The following is a 23825-nucleotide window of genomic DNA, read 5'->3' on the forward strand; positions in this document are numbered from 1 at the left end:
TTAAAAAATCAACAAAAAAAAAGCTTAGAAAGATGTTACTTTATTTTTTCCGGCTGTATAGTTACATGCACCGCAAAATGCACAAGTAGCTGAAATAATGCACATTTCGAGAAGTATAATTCATTTTTGTAAGTAAACCGTACCATCATCGGCGTGAACTACAGAGATTTATACAAACATACTACCTTGCGAATCGAAAACGCATATTAAGTCCGTTTTGATGATGGCATTTTTATTAAGTACAGTTTGTAGCAGAGTATAAAAGATGAGGAGGTACTTCATATGGGTACATGTTATTTGTTTGAAAAGGTATATAAGAACCTTGCACAATCATCGATTGAGCAATACTCTTTTACGGACAGTGCCGCGATGCGGTAGTCCCATAATTCTATTCTTAAATTAAAGTTACAAGTAGACTCGAGTATAGTAAAGATAAAATAAATATATTTTTTTAATGTGTTGTTATACGTCTGAATCGTTAATAATGAGTGTTTCGTTCTTCTTCTTTTTTTTCGTTTCACATTAAAGTCTAAAGGAACGTTCATTTGATATTTGTTTATTATTGCAAAAAAAAAAAGAAAAACCATTTTCTTGATGCACAGAAAAAGTGATTTTGTTTATTATACGAATCTAAGGAAAAAAAGAAATTAATTAAAAAAAAAAAAAACAAAAAAAATCCAGGAGAGTGCTTTCTACATTTCTATACGCAAACTTTTTGGATTTTAACTTTTTTCTGTGAAGTGGTTGTTTATGCTTGTTGACTTTTTGTTTCATACACTCCGATGGATTAGTAAAAGGCTTGAATGGAATATTTTTGTGTTTCATAAAATTACCGAGATATAATTTCGTAAAACAAAACAATTTTTTTTTCGAAAAAAAAAAAATCAATTCGCCGAGTCTTTTTCGCACAGTGACAAAATACGAATGTTCTTTCAAGCAAAACCGCAAAACAGGACTTTCTTAAGTGCAAGAAATAAAATTAAAGTCAAGTGTTGAACGAACAAAAGTGTTTGGATTCGATGAGACGGCTTTCCTGAATTTTCAAAAGTTTCATCAATAGAAATTTACCGTTTCGACGATATATACACATTCATCGAGTGATATATATATATAATATTATTGAAGGTACGTGACACCCATATTTGAATGCTACATTATTAGACTATTAATAAAATTGAATCTGAATAAAATATTGGGAGTTTTAGCGTATAGGTTATTCGAAAAAAATCTGTTTTTGAAGTGCGGTGATGATGTGACGACGTTCGGTAAACGATTTGAATTTGAAATTGAAAATAAAATAGGGAACTTTTTAAGGAGTTTATTTGCGTTCCGAAGCGGAATTTCGCTTAATAGTTTTTGTGCGAGGCTATTTTGTAACGTGAATGTTTTAAATGACGTGAAAACCTCTAATTCCCTTAACTGTAAGTCATGGGTCTTACAAAAACAACGTAACACGTTCGTTCACTATGATTAAAAATGTAACGAAATGTGATAAAAAAACGTTAAAAATATTCTGCTTTTTGTTCACACTTGAGGAAATCTCATCGAATTTCAAAAATTCGACACGAAATAAAATTCTGCAGGTCAAGTTCGAAAGTTCGACCTGACGATCTGGAAGTAGTTCTCAAGAGAAACATTTCTCCTCTTTGTTTTACTCAATGAAGTATTGAAATCTTCAGGTCAAGTTCGCCTTTTTTCCTCTTTGCTAGGACGATAACTAAAGGCATATTAAACCAATTTAAAAAAATTAATGGAGTAGGAGTAGAGTACGATTCCTGAGGTTAGATTCCAAGATTTATTATGTTGGGCTAACGATCTAGCTGCATGGCATATTTTTGTAATTTTTTCCAAAATTTCAAAAAAATTCCAAAAACTGCGAACTTTAAAAAATCGAATTTTTCCATCATTTTGAACGGTTTTGTCAACTCCTGAGATCAGCCTTGTGCTCCCAATGATTTTGTTTAATTATTGCCGCTCTCATCTTTCAAATTAATCGTGCTCGACGTCATTTGAAAGATTTTTTTTTTATAATTGTTCGTTTAATCAAATCAAGTTTATACAGTTTGTTTACAAGTCATTTGAAAGATGATAGTGTCAAGAATCAACAAACAAGAATGAACAAAATCTCGCCATTTGATAAACAAAAACACTCTAATGTCAGCATAAAGCCAGGCATGTATGTGTCAGAAAATGAAACCAAAACTACGTATCGATTTATAATGTTTCAGAACATTTCGAAAATTTTCAGTGAAATTAAACAGAATTAAATTATTAATGAGAGATTAAAACCGTTCTTCTAGTAGTTCTTCTTATAATTATGTTTTCGTGGCCAGGCCATCAAAATTACATTTCATTGATATAAATCAATAAATCATTACCAACACAAAAACTATTGACAAGTTCAGACAGTCAAGGGATCTGACCCACCCAACAGGTGGGACCTAGTTTTAGATTATTATTTTTTTTACGAATTAAGAATCACCGAATTCATGTTCAATGATTTCCTCATAATGCAAAAAAATATAATTTTATTCTCATCAGATTTGAAAAGTAACGATAGACATAATAATGAAAATATCAGAATTTATAAGAAAATGACATTTTATAAAGGAATCACATTGATTAATAGAGTACATTACTTCAGGAAGTACTCACTTTGGTAGCATGCAAGAACCCAAAAAATCTCTATGGGAATTTTGAGACCCAGCCACTATCGAGAATTTTTAATAAATCCAATCCACCCACATTACATTCCATAATTTTAGGCAGTTGTCAAACGTACTATAGCTGCTAAAACAATAAAAGAAATGAAAAATTGATATGAATGAACCTTCTCGTGACGAGAATCTCGTCGTCATAAATCAATGGTTTCGATATTATTTTGACATTTGAGAACGAATATTGTCTTTAAAATAATATTAAGATCACGTTCCGTACCATACAGTGTGCGAATAGCGAAGAAGAGGCTATTCGCACATTGTGTCTTATAATACTGTGGCTATTCGGACAATGTGCGAATAGACTCTTCTTGTAAAAAGTATTACAAAGTGACTATTAGCACATTGTGCGAATAGCCAAAGTATTATAAAGGAAAAAATATCTTCGATTTGTTCCAGACAAGTAAGATTCTTGTGACGTTTAAAAATCTTTCATAAGATTCGAAGGATTCATAATTTCTTTTATTGTTTCGGCGCCTGTTATAGGCTAATTCTGGCACGCAAAACAACTGTATTATATTTCGATTATAGTCAAGTAAAGTAGAGCAAATTTACATTTGATACATTTACACGGTGAGCTTGAAACATTTTATTCGACCTCTCGTAAACAATAAATGTTTTATTAGTTTTTGTGGGGGCCGTGCAACGAGTAAGAATAACATAAAAACATATTTCGATTTTTCGGGCTTTTTGGGACTCTCGGGAAGCTTTGAAGACTGTTTGGACTCTACTGGAGGACCAGTTTGATCACAAAAAGTTAATTAATCTTAGGTCTAAGCTTTACAACGATACCAATCATGATATTCATTGTTGTAAGTATTTTTGAAGCATAGTCATTCTACTAGGTGGCTGTGATTTTGAAAGGCTGTATCACACGCGGATGATTTCTATTTTCTCTCAGAAAGTATTTTTAGTTATTTTGCATAATTTAAGGGGTAAATAAAGCTTTATTCTACAGTTTCGGGCAAAATTGGCCTATTATGGGCACCTACAATAAACTATCGTAAAACTCAAGGACTAAATCGCTTAATTAATCGCATCTCGGTACGTGAATAGACCTCCAATCTGTTGTTTTCTTAGTAGAATAATATTTCCAATAACGTTAAATTGATGAACGCCAAACCAACAACATACAGAATACATGATCTACAATCACTCAATTACATTTCCAATTGCCAATTAACAAACTTTTCCAATGAAAACTCATAAAATAGCCCAACTCTAAAAATAACAAAACCGGCCATAAATCCGTGAATCGATTTCATTAATTCCCTCAAATTTGCAATTTCAATAGATTTTCTTTAATTGAATAATCACGTTCAATGTAACAAAAACATAAAAAAAATCGAAAACAAATTTTCTTCGACTTCGTCCTTTTCATTCGTAATATTAAAGGTGAAACAAAGTTTTTGTTTATGTTCGCAAAAGGTTTTCTTTTGGAACAAAAACTTTATGATTGGTAAAAATTTAGACGAAGAAGGAAAAAAAATCCAACAATGACACCGAAATAGAAAAGGAAATTCGCGCAGTCAATCAGAAAGTTTATTGAAAAAGTTAATGTGGAGAAAAAGTTTAATTAAAATCTCCTCATATTCAGATAGAATTTAGAACTATAAACTTGCGGATTCGTTTATTACAAAAACCTTGTCATTTTAAGAAATTAATAGGCGGAACTGTGACGTAAAGATCACAATAATTTCTTCCAGAACAGAAGTCGCTACGTACTTTTCCAGAGTAAAATAATGGTTAGCAACACTGACAAAAAATATTTCTTCACATTACATGCGGCAGATAATATGTCCAATAAGATTACCTACTGATGGTAATGTTGAGAAAAGTTAGCTGACACAGGTGTTACAAGTAATATACATTATTGGCTGTGATGGGTAATGTTAATCTTATATTTGTTGGATCTTATGATCTAGCAGACGTTCGTCAGTTCAATCAAAAATAACTAATACATTTCGGTCACTTCACAATAAGTTATCTTGGTCATTTAGTTAAACCTGCATTTGTAATTCCTCCCGGATACTGTACAAACAACAGGTTATGGGCACGGAACACGGAATGTTTATTTCAATAAAAAAAGGAAATTAAAATTAAATTTGTAAAACGGTTGAATACGAGGTTGAATAAGATGAAAATAAACCGGCACGGGTAGATTGGCAGAATTGACTATGGTGTCTGGAATTCGTTGGTGAATTCTTCAGAATTGAGCGAGTTTAGAATTGTTTATGGTTTTAGAATTAATCGTGGTATTTAAGTATCAATAATGGAAGCCGGAATTTGGAAACCAATAATGGCAAAGTGAATTAGTCATGGAAACAGGAATTACTCCGTAGTGTCATTTAAAAATGGGAAAGGTGAATTTATGAGGGATAATAGAAGGTGACATACATGAATACATGAACACTTGAAATGATTCCGAGTTTCCACTCCTCCAACATTTCTAAAGGCTAAGTTCGAAGATGGGTGATTTCGTGGCCTCATAAGCACTTTAGGGTATTTCGAAGATATCTCCGAACATTTAGACGCTTCACTTCTAAATGATACGGCAAATGAAAGGTAACAATACTTACCAATCAGCAAAAAAATAGTTTATAGAAATCGGATGAGTTTAGAGCCCTTGGTGTGAACCAGGTACATGGCGCTGAATAGTTTTTGCATATAGGTTGGCCAAATTTGAACGGATCTCGACTGTTTTTGCTTTTTTAGATAGGTATTGATCAAACTAATCATTTTGAAATTCGGTTGACCGGATCGTGAACTAGGTCCTTTGGAGTGAGCGCATATCCGGCTCCTCTGTCCATGGAAGATGCTTTTACCTATATCTAGAGTAAACTTTACACGTTTTTAAATTATTTATTTTTTTGTCTGAAAGGTCTTGACGACTGTAAAGTGACAGTATTATTTCCGGTTTCATAACAAAATGGGCGCTAGTCGCCATTTTGGATTTTAGCTGTATAATAACATATTTATAGGTAAAATGGTTATTAATAGTTAAATATGGCGGTGTGTATCTTCAAATGGAGATATTTAAAGATGCTTAACAATCAGTAAAACAGTTGAAGAAGGAAAATGATTTTGAAACGATCTTCTACGGGTCCACCTCACTGTGACTGTAACGAGGTGTTTGCTATGTTTTGCTTCTAATAGTAAATATTTTGTAGTCTGAGCCGCAGGCAACCGACACAATTTCAAAGTACTGTACGTTTACGATGCAAACCACTGGTTTCTTGGTTGAGCTTAAATTTGTCTCGAAATTTGTGCAATTAGTTGCCCAATTAGTTGAGCTTATTAGAATTGAATTTATTAATTATGTTTCCATTCAACAAAGCGCCCATATTCCAGCATTATGCTACTAAAAATCAACGTCGAAACGTATACACATGTTGTGATGTCTACGATCATCAAAATAGGCATGTAAAAGATGACAATGTTCTATGTTCTATGTTGTTGTATATTATACGGCACAGTAGAACTGGTCAACAAATAAAGTAAAAACCATCCTCCGCAAAACTTTAATAAAATCCCATGTTCGCATTTTTTTGTTTGTTTTCACTCGATACAAACATGAGAATTAACTAGTTGTGGCTACATTCCCCGTACACATACATCGAGTATGATAATGCCAAATATAAACTTTTGATACCTACAATATTTAATATAAAAGTCGAACAAAAGTGCAATTTACGACATATTATCTTTATATGTTATCCATGTAGGAAAAAAACGAACCTTAGTTCGTTGACCTATCAACAAAATGTATACATTTTATGCGTACGATGTTACATATTTTAACAGAAACTGTCTTTTCGTTATTTGACAAGCGGACTCATTAATATTTACCTATACAAGGGAAAAAAAGTTTTATTTTTGCTTTAATTAACATTTTTGATAAAGTCGAAAAATTCATTTTTGTGGAATTTCTCAATATCTAATTGACTTTTAATTTTTATTTACCTTCCTTATAATGGTCAAAAAATATTCTGATCTCCGACAATCTGTAATGCATTTCAAGTTGCGGATGATCATGTTTTTATGCAACAAGTTCTGTGCGGCAAAGTAATGGTAATTTATATGCTTCAGCACAGCACTGATACTAGCATTAACACTGGTTTCTCATATGTCAAGAAGCATGTGTTGTGTGTTTTAACTCACACCAAGAACGCTTGACACCTGTCCGAATGAAAGAAATGCAAAGTCTATTACCAATAGCCTCGAAATGTCGTCAATGGATTTACCTGTCACATATGGATCTGTTATATGAAGAACGACGACAAAAATAATGACAAACTCTGGATAATATGGTCCTTTACATAGTAAAATGAATGTTCAAAAAATTGAAGTACAAGATTTGAAATTAACAGATTAAAAATACTTTGATTGATGGAAGTAATAGCCCCGTTGCTTGCCGTCTGTAATAGGTTAAGTATTAAAATTGATCGTTTATATATTTGTCAAACAGGCTAATAAATTACAAGTATCAGTGAAAAACCGTAAACAGAGGAAAAAGTGACACACTGTGCAATACTTACAAAATTTCTGATGTCGTTTGTACAGAAAAATTGTAAAAACAAAAACTTGAAGCAAAAAACTTTAGAAAGAAAATTTTACCAAAAAAAAATTTTGAGTCAAAAAGTGGCTTTTTCTCAGAGGCTTTTCCTCCAACCTATGCTACTTTGTGACGCAATTTTTGTTTTGGACTTGCGTAATTTTTAACTATTTTAAGGGTTTATGACGGATATCAGTTGTTTGGAAGTATACACTTGCGTCACTTTTTACAAAGTTTTTTCTGAACAGAGTGCTTTTTCGACGTTTCATGAGGTCCTCTATCCGAATCTGCAATAACCAATTTAATGCAAATTTCGTGAGCCCAGTTACAAAATCTCCTTCAACTTACTGTAAAATTTGCTCTACCATTATGGTAGTAACATACACATACACACACTCATCGAGGTTATATTGGAACTTGAAGGTCCTAAACGAGCACCCCCTATGTTTAATAGTATGTCTTAGAATGACTTCCAGAACCTACTCCAAATATTTTTTGATTTTTTTTTCTTGTAGTTGGACTTGCGTCACAAGAGGCTAACGTACGCCCATGATCTCATTTATTGAATTTATTGATCATTTCGATAATGTCATATTTTTAGCTTTAATCTGAAAATAACCAATATTTATCACGGCCCCATGTCACTAACGGGACCTGACAGAAGTCGAATACGAGAAAAAGAAAATTAAATATTTTTTTGTCGTATTGCGAAACATATAATGATGCACGTGAAGAAGTTCTTCCGTGAATCTGAGCATCTGGGTTCAACGCGTCCCACTTCATCAATATTTCGTTAATCTTTTGTTTGTCATCAGCCAAGTAACACATTTAATGGAGATCTTAATCAAAGTTTAAAATTGTTTCGAAGCATATAAGAAATTGGTTGAAAAAATTTTGCAAAACGGTTTAACAAGAAGAATTCTTGAAGACCACGGCTTCAGAAATCAACCAGTTTCTGTATATATTCGAAAAACCATCTTTATTTCAGATTTAACAGATTTTATGCAATTCTGGGACGGAATCAAACTGTTTCTTGCCTGTTTTTAAGAACGTAATGAAGAAGATTATTGTACGTAGTTTTAGAGTGCCAAAAAAACTCTAATGTATTTGGACTGAACCAATACTATCCTGAGAGACTTTAGTGCAATGCAAATGTTAACAGCAACAAAATCAGTTAACAGTTCATTCCGTGCCGAAATTGCATAAAACATTGTTTGCAACACGAATCGTATTCGATTCTTGTTACATAAATAACTATTTTCGAACACAGTGAAATAGGAACTTTTTTCGTTCGTACGCTACAGAACCTATTACCTTCAACGAAGACTGAATTTTTATAATTAAAAATCTTGCATTGACCAAAATTCGAACCCCTGACACCAACACTTTTTTGAACATTCGGCTATACAGTCATATAATTATACCGAACGTGTCGTTAAAGGGTTAAAGTGTATATATACTAATAATTGACTAATTGACTTTAATCAACGCGTCGCTTTACATCACAATGTGTATTATAATGCCGCCTTCTTGATCGTTCCATTGAATTTCTGTTTACACGTGAATTTTGGTACAAAATGTAGGACATGTTTTGCATAGAAGGGTGATTATGCCCCGAAATTAGGTAAAACCTTTTATCAACCATGGCAGGTGTGAAGGTATTTTCCCGCACACAACGCCTTAGCGACCTCGGCTTCGCCTCGGATTGACCAATCCACACCTAGTGCGAAAATAAACCTTCACACAATTCGTGTTGTACAAATAACTAATAACATCCACTTTCGTTTAAAAAAAATTTGCACTGCTAATTACCATATTATTAAATTGCGAACAATTTACAAATAAACCAAATTAAACCGTTCAAAAACACCCGAAAACATACTAAAGATTATTCGCATATCGCTCACGTACAACATCGATTTGTCATGTCATATAAACGACATGGTAAAATAACATATTTTCCTCGTCACATAATATAGTTTAGTTTATAGCATACCATCGCGTAAGCCTTACCATATTACCGCAAAATGTAATATAATATAACAAGCATAATATTACTTAATAATACTAGTTTTCAATTCGTGGCCAAGGTGAAAGTACCTGCACGGAATATTTTATACGCTTTCTGTGATATTATAGCGCAAATGTGAATATGTGCTTTCCAGATGACGAAAAATGTATGTATAGATCTGATACAATGCGAAATATTTCCATGAATCTGTTAAAGGAAGTGAATATGAACCTTGAACTTGACAATTTATGAAATTATTATCATTCCATCCAATTCGTAACGGTAATAATGGAGAGTTTCAATTTTCGTTTTAATTGACGATTTACTTGTTCAAATGAGGCATTCTAAATAGTACAACCTGTGCACGTGGACCATGTCAACATAATGGCTACGTTAGTTCCAAAGAGAAACTACTGACACAACTTCCTCAAGTTTGCCATTACCTCAATTAGTTGACTTTATTTTCACTGTGACAGTCAATATGTTATGCTCCTTAGAGGTTCTTTAACAGGGTCATACCGGATAAAGTATGCCAGATCTTCTTTTTTTTATGTAAAAACGAGGTATTTTTATTATTCAAAATGCAAACGTGATACGTGAAAGTAATTTGGATTTTGCAAATTCGAGGAATATTTATAAATATCCGAGGAACACTTAGCAAACACATTTAATTGAGGTTATCCACACCGATTCATGCTTGACATTTCGTTGTCATTTGGCGTGTGTTTTAAGAAATGAGAAATATAATTTTGTATCCCAATTGACTTAAGAGTCAATTTATCCAATGAAAGTATAAAGTGTGTTGACGTTCATTGAATTTATCAGACAAATTCTAATTTCTTTGCAACAAGGCCATCCCGATATTATTGACTTACAGCGCTCGTTCGGTTTGTCGGTCGATTATATAGTTCGATACTTTTTTTTCGATATTCCATCTACTCTTAGTGGAAAAAAGGTATAAGAACTAATTTATATTAATAAAGTCTCTCAAACGCGTTAATTCAGGGGCTTTAGTTGGAATTATTTTTTTATTGATAGGTGAAAAAAAGACTGCTGAAGCAGCCAGTAAAAAACCGATCTTTTCAAAAAATAAGTTTTACAATAGATAAAAGCAACGCAATTCAAGTAAAAGTGCTTTGAGTGACAGCTGCCAAATGGAATACTATTTTGTATGAAAAAATTTTCCAGATTTTTTTACAGTGCCAGTTTGACTCACTGTCCTTTTCAGTACTCTATTTAGAGTACCACTCATGCTTGAAGTGCGTTGATAAGAGTCGTCTACGCTAATTGTTCCACAGAATGAATGCAGCGTTGCCTCTTCGGTTTGCAATTGAAATTTTCTGCAATAAATAGTCCGTTGAACGCAGTTCCACTAAAGCATCCTTCATAATTGATCCTAATTTCTTAACGAAATTCATTGTTTCTGACCCCATGCACTTTCAAACTTTCAAAAGCTAAGGGAATAAATATTTGCATCACTTGGTTTCGACGAAACACACATACTTATGCAAAAATTATTCTCTCAGTATATGAATTCAAGCACATACTGTGATTGAGTGGTTTTAAGTCGGTGATGCACAAAATTTTACCCTTACCACACCATCAAATACACAAACAACAAAAACAAATACAAAGTATTTCTATCGCATTTGTACACACAAATAAATTGCTTCGCATCGTTCAAGGTGAGAATGAGAATAAAAGAGAGACCGAAAATACGCAATACAAAGCCGAATGAGTTGATGTTTCGATGTGCTACACAAACACTAATCTTTGATACGAAGAGTTATCTCCGCTTCGTCAAATTTCTCTCGTTGACAATAACACATACAAACACAGAGAATGTCCATTATTACGGAAAACATCGTTCCCATCCCTGGGTATGTTTTCAAGGTCTGCTGAGAGAGGTTAAGGGGTATTTAGCCATGAAACAACACGCGGGCAAGTTCGGGTTATCATCATCTCTAGAAATGCCTGGTCGTTGCGATTCACGCCATAAGTGCGCTACAGAATTTGAGTTTACTGTCGATCATAGTATGCAAATGAATTGATAGAAGCTAGTATTCCGAACCCAAGCTTTATGTACAATTTTTCTGATCGGACTCTGATTGCCTAGATCTTTAAGGAAATTCTTTTTTTTTCATTCGTGATGACCTTATTTGTCGTTGATTTGGCATATTTCCATATTTTATTCAGCTTCTATGCGCTTTACGGTATCATTAGAACCTCCACATTGATTTTCTTACGATCGAAGCCGTATACATAATTTTCGAAACCTAGCCGTATTGGTGGTATATTCCACTGTTTGCGAACTCTGTTTTTCGTGAAATTATTTTGTAACCACTCACCTTTTTCAGAATTACTTTGATGAGCACATTTATAGCTTCGGAAGGGTTGGCGTGTTACTGTATAGATCATATTATGAATTGATAAAATCTAGCATCCTGAAACCGAGTTTTATGTACAATTTTTCTGAATTAGTTTGAAACTACAACGAGTTGTCAACTCAACATATAAGATGAGTACACCGCGTGTGAAAAATGCATGCAAAATCGACCGCTACAAAATCTTGTTTACATCGAGCTTGCAAAATATTTGACATTTGACTCATACATTTTCTGTCATATTTTGCATGGGTCAATTTTTCACAAATTTTTCACGATCTGTGTACTAACCTTTAGTTTTGAAATTTCGGACTGTTCAATCTAGCTATCGGTATAGAACTCCGTCGTATTTCAATTCTCGGCGGCACAAATATATCTACTGTAGATCAAATAAATGTTCGTACTTAACATCAACATTTAATGAAGAGAACATCCTAATCGTGCTTTATCAGTACAACCGCCTGGACTAAATCTCGACAGTTACATAATATTTTATTACAAATGTATATGTAGCAGTAACGCAAGTGTAAGCATATTATGTATAAATAAACTCTCAAACTCCAAAAATAAACGCATACGTTACTCTACTGGTGTCCTTGATGCCAAACCAACATTAGCACGTATATTCCATTGCCCGTTGAAGACAAAACAAAAACATGAAAATACAAATTTGGTCATCAATTTAGTTGCCGAAAATTTATCTAAGGACCTGGCGGCTAAATTATTGTATTAATTTACGGTTGAATTGTGTAATTATATGACTTGGAAAAGGTAAAATTGATGGCACAGTGTAATGTAATATACGTGTTGTTAGGTGCTACATATCGTTGTTTATATTTCTTATAGCATGTGCGGATGAGGTGGTGATTGGGTTGCTTATTATATTATTTTTTACACGCTTGCGGCCAGTAAATCTGTCATTACATTCGTACCTAGAGGAATTATCTCGTTTTTAAGGATACGTTTGTGTTAATACACGGACGAAATAGATATTAAATAGAATCTATGTAAAATTTACGTAACTAAGCAAAATTTAGTCTGTGTACTTCTTCCTCTTTCTCAGCCTGTTTGTATCCACTGCTGGATGAAGGCTTCGAACGGTCCATTGCCACTTGTTGCCTGCTAATTTCTCATTTGTCCTTCCTCATTCTCCTTTATCTGTTTGTATTTTTTGTGAATTGACAGCTCATGCCTTTAAGTTGGCCGCACAGTCATCCGTCTTCATTCCGTTTTGCCTCCGTGTACTTGACAGTTGTCATTTCAAACAATAGGCTTTATTGTATTGAGTTTTAGTCTCTGCCTGTCCGCTTACGGATAAAAAGAAATGATATTCCTTAGCCTTAATAGAATGCTTCATTACTTCAGCGAAAATATCCCGTGAATTCGTGTTCATTACACGATATCATCGAGAAAAAAAACTTCTCTCAGATCTAGTAGTCATGTGAAGTGATTTCGATAATAATAGGTCTGTTCCAAGGCTATTTGCTGCAAGGCTTTCGTTCGTTTTCGGCTCGTTTTTTGTTTAATTGTTGGTTTTTATCGTACGGTGGAACAACCCTATTCCATTTTGTCGTGAGCAATGTGAGTTATTGTTTTCAAGGTTCTGGAAGAACAGGTTAAGACACTTTCGAGTTGATCACGAAGGCGGTGTGATCAAAATTTTCCTGTAGCGCCAACTAGGTTTGGAAATTTTTATATAACGATTTCAACTTAACAAAACAAAATTTGTTTTCAAGTTGACTTTTCAAACAACATACATGGCTGAAATGTCAAGATTTGTGTTTCACCCGCCTTCGTAAGTGTCTTAACCTGTTCTTTCAGAACCTTGAATGTTTTAGTGTAAACATTCTGATGGTGGGCTTGGAATGTACTTTTCAAAAATTTGCGTACAATTCTCGAATTGTGGCTATTCTACGTGAAAGTGACAGACGGGACCATGTTCTGGTAATACTTTTTCACAACATGGGCGAGAAAATAGTCATTTCCTCACCTGCGCTGAAACTTCGGGGCCGTTGTTGTGAACAATAATTTGTTACCCAAGAGAAGAAAATTAGGAAATTTCAGTTTATCGGGTGACTTGCGGCTCTCGCTACGCTCTGACCATAAACACCACCCTCAAAATGAAATTTATTACTTTTCTTCCCTTGGGCAACAAATACTACGTCAGTCCTTATTAGTTACTACTGCAACATCACAGCCCCGTGACGCAAGTCCTGCGACAACCAAAAAATTTGAGAAAAAAATCCGTAGGACTAAGAAACACACGAGCTTTATCCACTTTCCTTTCTTCTCCGAAATTAGTTTGAAGGATTTTTTTTATTAAGTTCAATAATTTCGGAGCTATCAGCGTTACAAGCTATTCAGTTATGAGAAGCGTTATTTTTGGAGTAAGAGAAAGAGTCAGATGAAATCCTTCGTAGCGTTTCAATTCTGACATTGTCCTAAAGAAAAAATGTTTGAGTAAAGTACCGATGCTTCCCAGTCCCAGCGCTGAGGCTCCCAATCCTTTGACATGTCAGAGCTCGGCAAATATAGATAGGGATTTAGCCAGTAAAATCAGTCTCAAAGTTAGTGGTTTTTTGGGACACTTTGTCGGGAATCCTCCATAGCTCGGACTGTCAAAGACCCTTGACAAAAAAGTTGTTCTGTAAGTTTAAGTTGTATAATCAACCTTTAAGAAAAACCGATTTTTAACGGCTCATGAAACCAAAAAAAAATGGTTTGGAAACTTTGACCCCTCATCCCTCAATCATATCCAATAGTCAAACTCCCGAGCGGAGACGACTTTTTCTGACATAGCAGCCCAGACTATCAACTTTACGTCAGTTTCAGATTTAAAAATATTTTGTATTGTCATTTACATCCTGAAATGCTTATTCTGCGCTATAGTTAGAGAGTATAGTAAGTAATACATACCTGCTATTGTTATACATTTAAATACATGATTTGATTGAAGATTGAATCAACAATTTTCTATTACAAAATTTGCATATAATTTTCAATTCACTACAAGATAAGATCACTTGTAATACATCACAATGCCATTAATATGTAACAAAGAAGTCAAGTTCAAGAATTCGATTCAGTTTAAGTATGTTACACATACCAATTATGAGTCATACCAGTCGCAATCATCCATTCAAGAAGAATATAAATGGAAATGATTTCAATGCTGTTAAAACAAGTTCATAGTCCTCAGTCACATACTGTCCAAAAGTTTAACACCGCACCCACATGGTAGTAATAAAATAAGCAGAAAAAAAATATCCCAAAAATAAACTAGGTCAGAACATGTTTTTGCACTTTATTAGCAGAAATGTTTTGATGTTGTTTTCGATATATTATATAAAGTTAGGTAGGCATGCATGGGCATAGCGGTTTTACAGGTATGCCATTTCATCTCATCATTGATATTGTTTTGGTGTTACCGGGCGATATTTTCAACAGAAGAACATACACACAGAATCAGCATACGGTGAATTGTGTAGGATAGGATACTCATAAATACAAAGTTATATGTTTCCAAAATGTATCATTCTTGAACTTGAAGAAACTTGAAAGAAAAACGAACGAAAGAAGTTTCAATTTTTAGACCCGTACAAAGTGCCACAAATGGCAGACGATTTCGGGTTCATAGCTACAATTGTTAAACGTTTCCTACGTGCAGAATGAGCACCAGCTGAATATCACCTTGAGGTGGGAGCTGGGTAATAAGCTCATATGATTTGTTGCAAACAAAAGGCCAATTCGGAATTATTGATAAATCAACCAGCAAGACTGCTGTATAAGTTGTCCCAATAGCATCTTCAAAAACATGACGCTACGACGACCAGCACGAAACACTTTATATATACACATATTATACACCCTGCGAGAAAACAATCAGTGAAAGAGTAGAAATTTTCTACCGTAAACTGTTGTCAGATGAAGCGTCAAGCTTTTGTTGAATATCTTCCATTTGTTAATCAAGAATGTTACGATACGAAAAACACTATTCAAGACAGCTTTCCACAAGCTGCAACTTACCGTTGAATACTATTGCCGGGGTCAAATTTATCTGGCTGTGTATATTATGGTCTATTTGTCTCTGGGACCGTAACCTGAGAGTAGTATACAACAAAAATGTTGGGTTCACATAATTTAGCCGCTGGACGGATTTCTTTAAGAGTTGGTGCTAAAACAATTGGTCGCTAAATATGCGTCACGAATCAACAATTTACTTCACTTGATTCTACATGTGTTCTTTCATATTGAGGAGGACATATAAGTAGGACAAACTTGTAGCATGCTAGTCCCTTCCCCGTTTTAAAATTATGACATTTTGCAAAATGTTAATCTTTGTTCTACTTACGTCCGTCAACAGACCGATTATTCCCCGATACAATGGTAAATCCTTGATGGATTTGAAAAGTAAAGAGTGGCAAAAATGTTGCTTTGAACGAAATACAAAATTTTATTAACGTAAAAAGAGGCTGAGATTTTTCATTACTAAATTTTCAGTTGCCTGCTCTGGAGGCTTTTGTATTAATTTATCCAATTTTATTAGACTTACACTTCCGAACGCTTCCGAACATCTTAGGTTAGGGCGCATCATCCGATAAATTTATCAGATTTATCCGATTGGTTACTGGCACAAACATTTCTTGGCACAAGGCCTTTTCACCAGAATTCATTTTCAAAAATGTACGTTTACGAATGTGTTAGCTTTCAAAAGAAAATAGATCTGGTCGTAGCAGTTTGACCAGCTCTGAAATTGCTCACGTTTCTCAGTGCCGCTCAAGCGACTACAACCAAAACTAATTTTTATTTGAAGCTAACACATTCGTAGTCGTTTTTGCACGTCGTATATTATTGAGAATGAATTCTGGTCGAAAGATATCATCAAACGTAAACTAAAATCCGGTATTTTAAAAACGCCCAAATGTGTGCTTTTCAGCAAAGCATCGATGCCTCTTAAACTGCTCACGTTTCTCAAAGCTGGTCAAACGATTACAACTAAAACTAATTTTTATTTAAAGCTAACACATTCGTGATCGTTGCGGTCGTACATTTTTCGAAAAGGATTCTGATGCAAAGACCTCATCAAAAATGAATGAACGAGGCACACAAATGCAGGCTACAATTTTAGCTAAATACCGACGTAATGTGGAAAAAGCGTTGGAGACGGGCAATTTCTTTTGATTGACTCTAAGCAACCATAAAAGCGTAAACGTAATGGTAAACTTATTAGCGCTGTCGTACGAGTCGCAGAACTGAAGAAATCCAACTCTATTTGAATTTCTTACTGTACAATTAACCTGCAATTAATACTACTGATAGATAATAAATTGCTAAAATAAACGTTTTAATCTAAAACGATGGTTAAACTCTTATTGAGTCACTTCAAACATATTAATTTATTTTCTCTACACCCATTATTGGTCTGAAACTGGTATATATGAGCAATAAATTTGAAAGATAAAATTAATCGGATATTAAATACCTACATGTAGAACGTTGACGGTTTGTAATGTTTATTGTACAGAATGAAATAAAGAGACAGCATATGGATGCGATATACACTTGTAATGAATATTCAATGCAATTAGATTGTCCCTAACCGCAACAACATCATTCACATCAAAGTGCTTTTGACTTGTTTCGATATTATTAATGCTTACCGATAATAAACGTACACCTCAAAACGATCAATATCACGCCGCACTGCATTCATGAATAAACAAGGCATTTGGTTGTCCATAATATATACTTCAGAATGATAACGAATTGTGAATATTTGTGTTGATTTTTCAATAAATATCTTCGACATTCGACATTCTATCATTCTAAGTAAATGAGGAACGGGATAATTTTGTGCGTGTATTTTCGTTCTCTAACTTGAGTTAAACGCATCCGATTTCGAAAATTCTTTTCGACCCCGTCCGGAAATGTGAAATGTAAGTTCGAAGATGAGCGATTTAAGGTTGACCACTCCCAAGCTGGGGCTCCATACGCGCTTAAGAGTTTTCGAATATAGATCATCTTCAAGATACGGTACTTTCAGACGTAACATCACTTCTAAGTGAATGAACGAAACATTTTACGAAACTTAACGGTTTCGTTAAATGTTTCGTTCATTCATTCATTTGTATGACATATGTTCTTAAACGTGGACGGCATTTCTTGACGTGGATGGCATTTCACACGGTCTTCAAGTGATCTTTCCTGACATTTGAACGCTAATAAATGTGGTTTCCACTCAACAAAAAGTACTCCGTGAGAGAGCGAGTTGTCGAGTAAACAAAGCAAAAATTGAAAAAAATCAACTTTGCCTCTCACACAAAGTACTTTTTTGGTAATCGAGTATTGTGCTTAATTACACTTACGCCGTTTTGCCTCCGTTTAACCATGCCTCTTTTTAATTGTTTGAAGAGTAAACGGAGAGCAAATGAAGTGTAAACATAGTAAGTTGATTTGTAGGCTTAAGTATGTTTTCTACGCAACAAAAAGTACTCCGTGAGAGAGCCGTGAGAACGAGCTGTCAAGTAAACAATTCGAAAATTGAAAACATTCAATTTTGTCTCTCAGAAATAGAACTTTTTTGGTAAATGGAAATCAAGCATTAAGGTGGCCTCAGAGTCGTCCGTATGCTCTATAGAATCTATTGTATGAAATGCCAACTGTGATGTATACGGAGGCAAAACGGAATGAAAACCGATGTCTGTGAATTAAGACTTAAGTAAGGTTTCCATTCAACAAAAAGTGCTTCGTGTGAGAGCCGTGTCAATTAAACAAAAATTGAAATCATTCAATTTAGTCTCTCACATGCAGTACTTTATTGGTAAGTGGAAATCAGCTATGTGGAACTTGTAACTGATATACCATGAAAGGTATTTACAATTAGGCTTCATTGGCACTTTCTTCTCAAAAAGACTTTGTAGTTGAGGAGATATTCGACTTTGAAAGTTTTCATATAAATGACTTTTCCGTCCGGAAAAACGATTTTCCATACTCCAGAAAAAAATTTAGTTCCACAACTTTTCGTGGCAAACAACATGAAACAAAGAAATATCCTAAAGAACTTAAAGCGCACGGATCCATTTTTTTCAACTCAACTTTCGCATAGGGCTAGCAATAGTTATAGTAATAATAGCAATTGGGTTAGTAAATAGTGTTGTTTTGCTCACTATATGTGAGTTTGTCCGGCAAACTTTGCCGATACGAGCGAAGCGAGTTCGACAACACATCGTCTGCGCAAAACTCCTCAATGTACTATTTTTACAGCCTTGGTCAATCGCATAACTAGGGATGGAAAAGTCACTCCCCTCCCGCTGTATGTGTAAAATACATTTCAAAATAGACCAATACAGACGCGGTGTATACTCGGTATACGTACACACCTTCAGTGCATTGGGCTATGTTGAAAGACACTATTCTAGGCACCAGCTGTAACATGAAACACACATGATGTGTCTAAAGTACCATTTATCACCGAGTTGCATACGATGTTTTTCTCTGAATGAAGGCAGCTATCCTAAAAACAGAATTTGTAAAAAGTTATTGCAAGAAACCTATCACTGTTACATTTTCTACATGCCAACCAAACTTCCTTACAACTTGAAAAACAAGTAAATTGTATCACTGTATAGTTATGTCAAACCAACAAACTAACACAATAGGAAGCTAGGATGCATTAAACATTTGACATTTGTTTTTAGCGGAAACCTGAAGATACAGCAACAAAGTGTGTTGCTTTAACGGTGCAACGATATTTTATGATTTGCGTGTATAATATCATTCTATAATATAAAGTTTAATGTTTGTTTGTTGGTTTGTTTGACTCTATATAGGAGCCCAGACGGAAAGTTCTAGAGACTTGCAACTTGGCATACCGACTAATTAGGAACGTGAGAAATAGCAATTTTTTTGCCTGTTTTTTGTTGTGGATGCATTTCTTAGACGTTGGAAGATTTTTGACGAAAATTGGACGCGTTAAAATATTTAAATGTTTTGTCAATAAAATAATCACGGGCAAAGTCAGATACACCACTAGTACAGTGTACAGTTTAATGTTTGTCTGTTTGTTTGTTTATTTGTTTGTCTCTCATACAGTGTACAGTGTACACTTTAATGTTTGTTTGTTTGTTTGTCTCTCAATAGGAGCCCAGACGGAAAGTCCTAGAGACTTGAAACTTGGAATACCAACTAATGATAAAAAGTCAGAAAGAATGCGAGATTTTTTTTTCACCTTCATGCGTTATTTGTCGCTTGTTTTTTGTCTGTTTACGTCGTGGACGCGTGAAAACATTTTCAACGAGTGAAAATATTTTTGTCAGAAATTTTGAGAAAATTTATTTTGTAAAAAATTTTACATCTCTCTCAAGTGTCCAATAAAATATTTTGTCATTAAAATAATCCCGGGCAAAGCCGGGTACGCCACTAGGCTTATATAAAATAGGTTGATAAAGTTCGGTTGGGGTTACTAACAAGGCGAAATATGATTTTATTGGCATATCATATGCCTGAAGCAGCCAATTTTTTTGGAACAATGTTAAATATGATAATATGATATAATGAAAATCTACTATCTTAGAATGAAGGGTACTCATAATTTACATTAATAATTAAATGAGATATTACGTAGAGATTAATCATTGAATCTGCCAAACAATGATAAATTATCTTCCCAGTGTTAGTTATCAAAATTACAGTGCGTATGACTCATCGTGTTTTTTTTGCCACTCTTCTTGTACTATCTAACATCTCTATTCATTTATTCAAAACATACAATTCAAACAATAGAAACTATCGATTAATACACTCAGATTAACAACAATAACTCATTCTAAGTAAATATCTGAGGCATTGAAAATCATTTAATCAATAAAATCAACCATCTTAATGTACTGTAATCAAAATGGATTTTTTTTTACTTTATATCCAATTTAATTATCCCATCAGCATAAATAATGAATATATATTCGATACGTTTCTTGTTATTATTTAAAAAAAAACACCATGTGAGACCGTGACAGACGCTGCGTCGGTAATACCGTTAATACCGTACCTTACGTAACCCTGTTGCTATTGAAGGACGTTTTTGATTCGTGGAGAACAACTGTTAGTCATACCTCGTACATATAAGAAACGTGTTCACTTCTGAAAGAAAATAGGAAATTCCAGCAAAAGAAAGGATGTGCGTCCAGAGCGTGGCGAGTAAACAAATAACTACACCATCGAACCTCTTACACACTTTTTTCCGACGTAAACACAATGTTCTTTAACGAAGGCTTTCGAACTTTCAGCTGAGTTAGACATGTTCAAAGCTATCGATAATAAATTTCGAATGAATAGAATAATAGACCTCTGGGAACTACCCTCAAACGTTCAACTATAGACCTCAAACGTTCATTAAATCAGGAAAAAAGATTATAAAACTGATGGAAGTACTGGTAATTCTTGAGTTCTAGCATTGGAAAGTAGGTGGACCATTCGGCGTGATGGAATTCTACCAACTGACCTCCAGACATCTCAATCTTCTCCTTGGGTTCTAGCTTTGGGAAGAAGACAGACCTTTCGCAGTGGTTCTAGGAACTCACGACCTCCAGACACCTCAATCTTCTTCAACTGCTGGAAATGTTAGTTTTCCTTGAGTTCTAGCTTTGGGAAGAAGATAGACCTTTCGCAGTGATTCTAGGAACTGAACTCCAGACATCTCAAACTTCCCTCAAGTCCAGAAGAAAGTTCGAAAAAACCGATGGAAATGCTCACCATTCTACAGTTCTAGCACTGGGAAGTGGGTTGACTCTTCGTAGTGATGGCATTCTAGGAACTAACATCCAAACACATCAATCTTTCCTCAAATAAAGAAGAGACAAAAAAACCTGGAAATGCTAGTTTTCCTTGAGTTCTAGCTTTGGGTTGCATTTGGGAAGACTCAGACCCAGTCATATAGTTACATATCATTCAAATTTATCATAGTCTTGTAATTTTTTGAGTAAAAGTAGTTCAAAACATTCGAAACGCTTACCAATTCACATTTTTCTGTGAAATAAACTTGTGAGAAAAGTACTGGTGCTTCTTAAATCAGTAGCGCCCGACTCTTTGATATGTCAGAGCTCGGCCAGCTATCGTTGGTAGGGTATGAAATGACCTTTCAAAAAAGCCCCCACACATCAAAATTGACGTATAATATAGAGTTGATTATTTGTGTGGACCAGCTGAAAACAGCTGAAGCAAAATGCTTAAATTTCTGTGTCTTCAACTGTAGCAACGTTGTAACTCACGACCCACAAATACAATCCATTTAATATTAGATTAAAACACTATACAATTGGGGTACCGTTTGTTATGTCTCACATGTTACACAAGACAATGAATGCGTGTGCCATGTCCAAAAAGTCATAGATAAATATACTTATGCGGCAGTGGATTTTGTGGGTTCAAAATATGTGCTATTTACGTAGGTGGAAGCAGAGTTTCTGACCTAAAAAATTATCGATATGAATAGCACATTACTGTCTTGATGTGACTTTTTTGTTGAGGAGTGTGGGAAGGTTGTATTCCCCAACAAGACGGTACGAATAAACTGGTTTTGAGCGAGACAGGAATGAGTCGTTTTCTGGGCACAAGCAAAGCACTGCTTCTAGCACGAACATAGAAAATATTCGGAGGCTGATGAAATCACAGTAGGCACTGCGTTTATGTTGTACAGATAGATGACTTGTTTTCGTTGTATGAGTTAAAACATACAATACAAACAACCCTAAACGCTCGTATCACTAAAGCCTCCAAATTCGACACTTGTCATTTCAGTGTTCATGCTAGTAGCAGTTCTGTGGCACAAGACAAAAAAATCATTATCGTCCATGCCAACAGACAGGGACTAACCTAGGGAGCATTTGTCCACCTACGCCTGCGTTTACAGCGGAAGAGAGAAAATGACTATTGACTAATGACTAAGTGTAAACCACCTCGGGTCTTTGGATTTGAAAATAGCCATAGCCAATACCCTTTCTAACAAACTTCGTATTGACGCTCGCTGTCAAAATACCACCTTTTTCCTTTGTTTGCAGAAACATACACTGCTGACTAATTTCTAATTCCCTTGACTGAAAGTCATGGGTCTTACGGATGATAAACACCCTAAAATGTTTGTCCCACAATGATCACTACTATGATTGAAAATGCATGAATGTATGACCAAAAACCTTAAATACAGAAAATGTTTGTCACACTTTGATGATTCGTTGATAACACGATAACTTGATTAATTTTCAACGGATTTTCAAAAACTTTTTTTTAATCGACGTGGAATTAAATTCCTCAGGTTAAGTTCGAAGATGGGTTATAACGGACGGGTGATCTTAGAGATATTCTCAAGAGAATTTTTGTCTGGTCGCTTGATTCCACGATAACTCGAGTAGTTTTCGACGAATTTCCAAAAACTTTTTTTTAACCGACGGGGAATTAAATTGCTTAGACTAAGTTTGAAGATGGGTCGTAACGGGCTGGTGATCTTAGAGATATTCCCAAAAGAATTTTTGTCTCGTTCCTTAATAACACGATAACTTGACGTAATCCTCAACGGATTTCCAAAAACTTTTTTTTAATCGACAGGGAATAAAATTACGAAGGCTACGTTCGAAGATGGGTCGTAACGGGCTGGTGATCTTAGAGATATTCCCAAAAGAATTTTTGTCTCGTTCCTAGATAACACGATAGCTTGACGTAATCCTCAACGGATTTCAAAAACTTTTTTTATTCAACGGGGAATTCCATTCCCGATGATAAGTTCAAAGTTGGGCTATGACGGTCGGGGGATCTCAGAGATATTCCTAAAAGAATTTTTGTATCGTCCCGTGATATTATCGTGTTATTAGTTGAGTAATTCTTAATGGTCCACAAAAGACAATTACCCCACTAAGAAAGACATTTTTGGGTTAAGCTCGTTAATGGAATATACTGGAGTAATATTCTAGGATTCATTCCAAAATTTTGTGTGTGTAATATCTTTATATCGATGATAAGAAAAAAATTAAAGTTTGGACGAGTGTGAACTTTGCGGCCAGAGCGAAGCGAGGGCCGTAATCACACGAGTTTCATTTTTATTCAATATGTAAGCAAGAAATTCGCCTCTTTCCAGGGTCTGTATCTCGTGCTGCCTTTTTGATGGTATC

At 34.7% G+C, this 23825-nt stretch overlaps 1 protein-coding gene across 14 annotated transcripts in view; it reads left to right on the forward strand.

The window, feature by feature from the left end:
- Nucleotides 1–353: 353 nt before the first annotated feature.
- LOC119069476 (serine-rich adhesin for platelets) overlaps nt 354–23825 on the forward strand; it is a 62361-nt gene continuing 38889 nt past the window's right edge. For all 14 annotated transcript variants that reach the window (XM_037173529.1, XM_037173530.1, XM_037173539.1 and 11 more), the window contains exon 1: nt 354–1125. The gene's annotated coding sequence lies outside the window, so the exon portion shown is untranslated. The remainder of the gene's footprint in view (nt 1126–23825) is intronic.

Source organism: Bradysia coprophila, assembly GCF_014529535.1.
Source record: "Bradysia coprophila strain Holo2 chromosome X unlocalized genomic scaffold, BU_Bcop_v1 contig_35, whole genome shotgun sequence".
NCBI lineage: Eukaryota > Metazoa > Arthropoda > Insecta > Diptera > Sciaridae > Bradysia > Bradysia coprophila.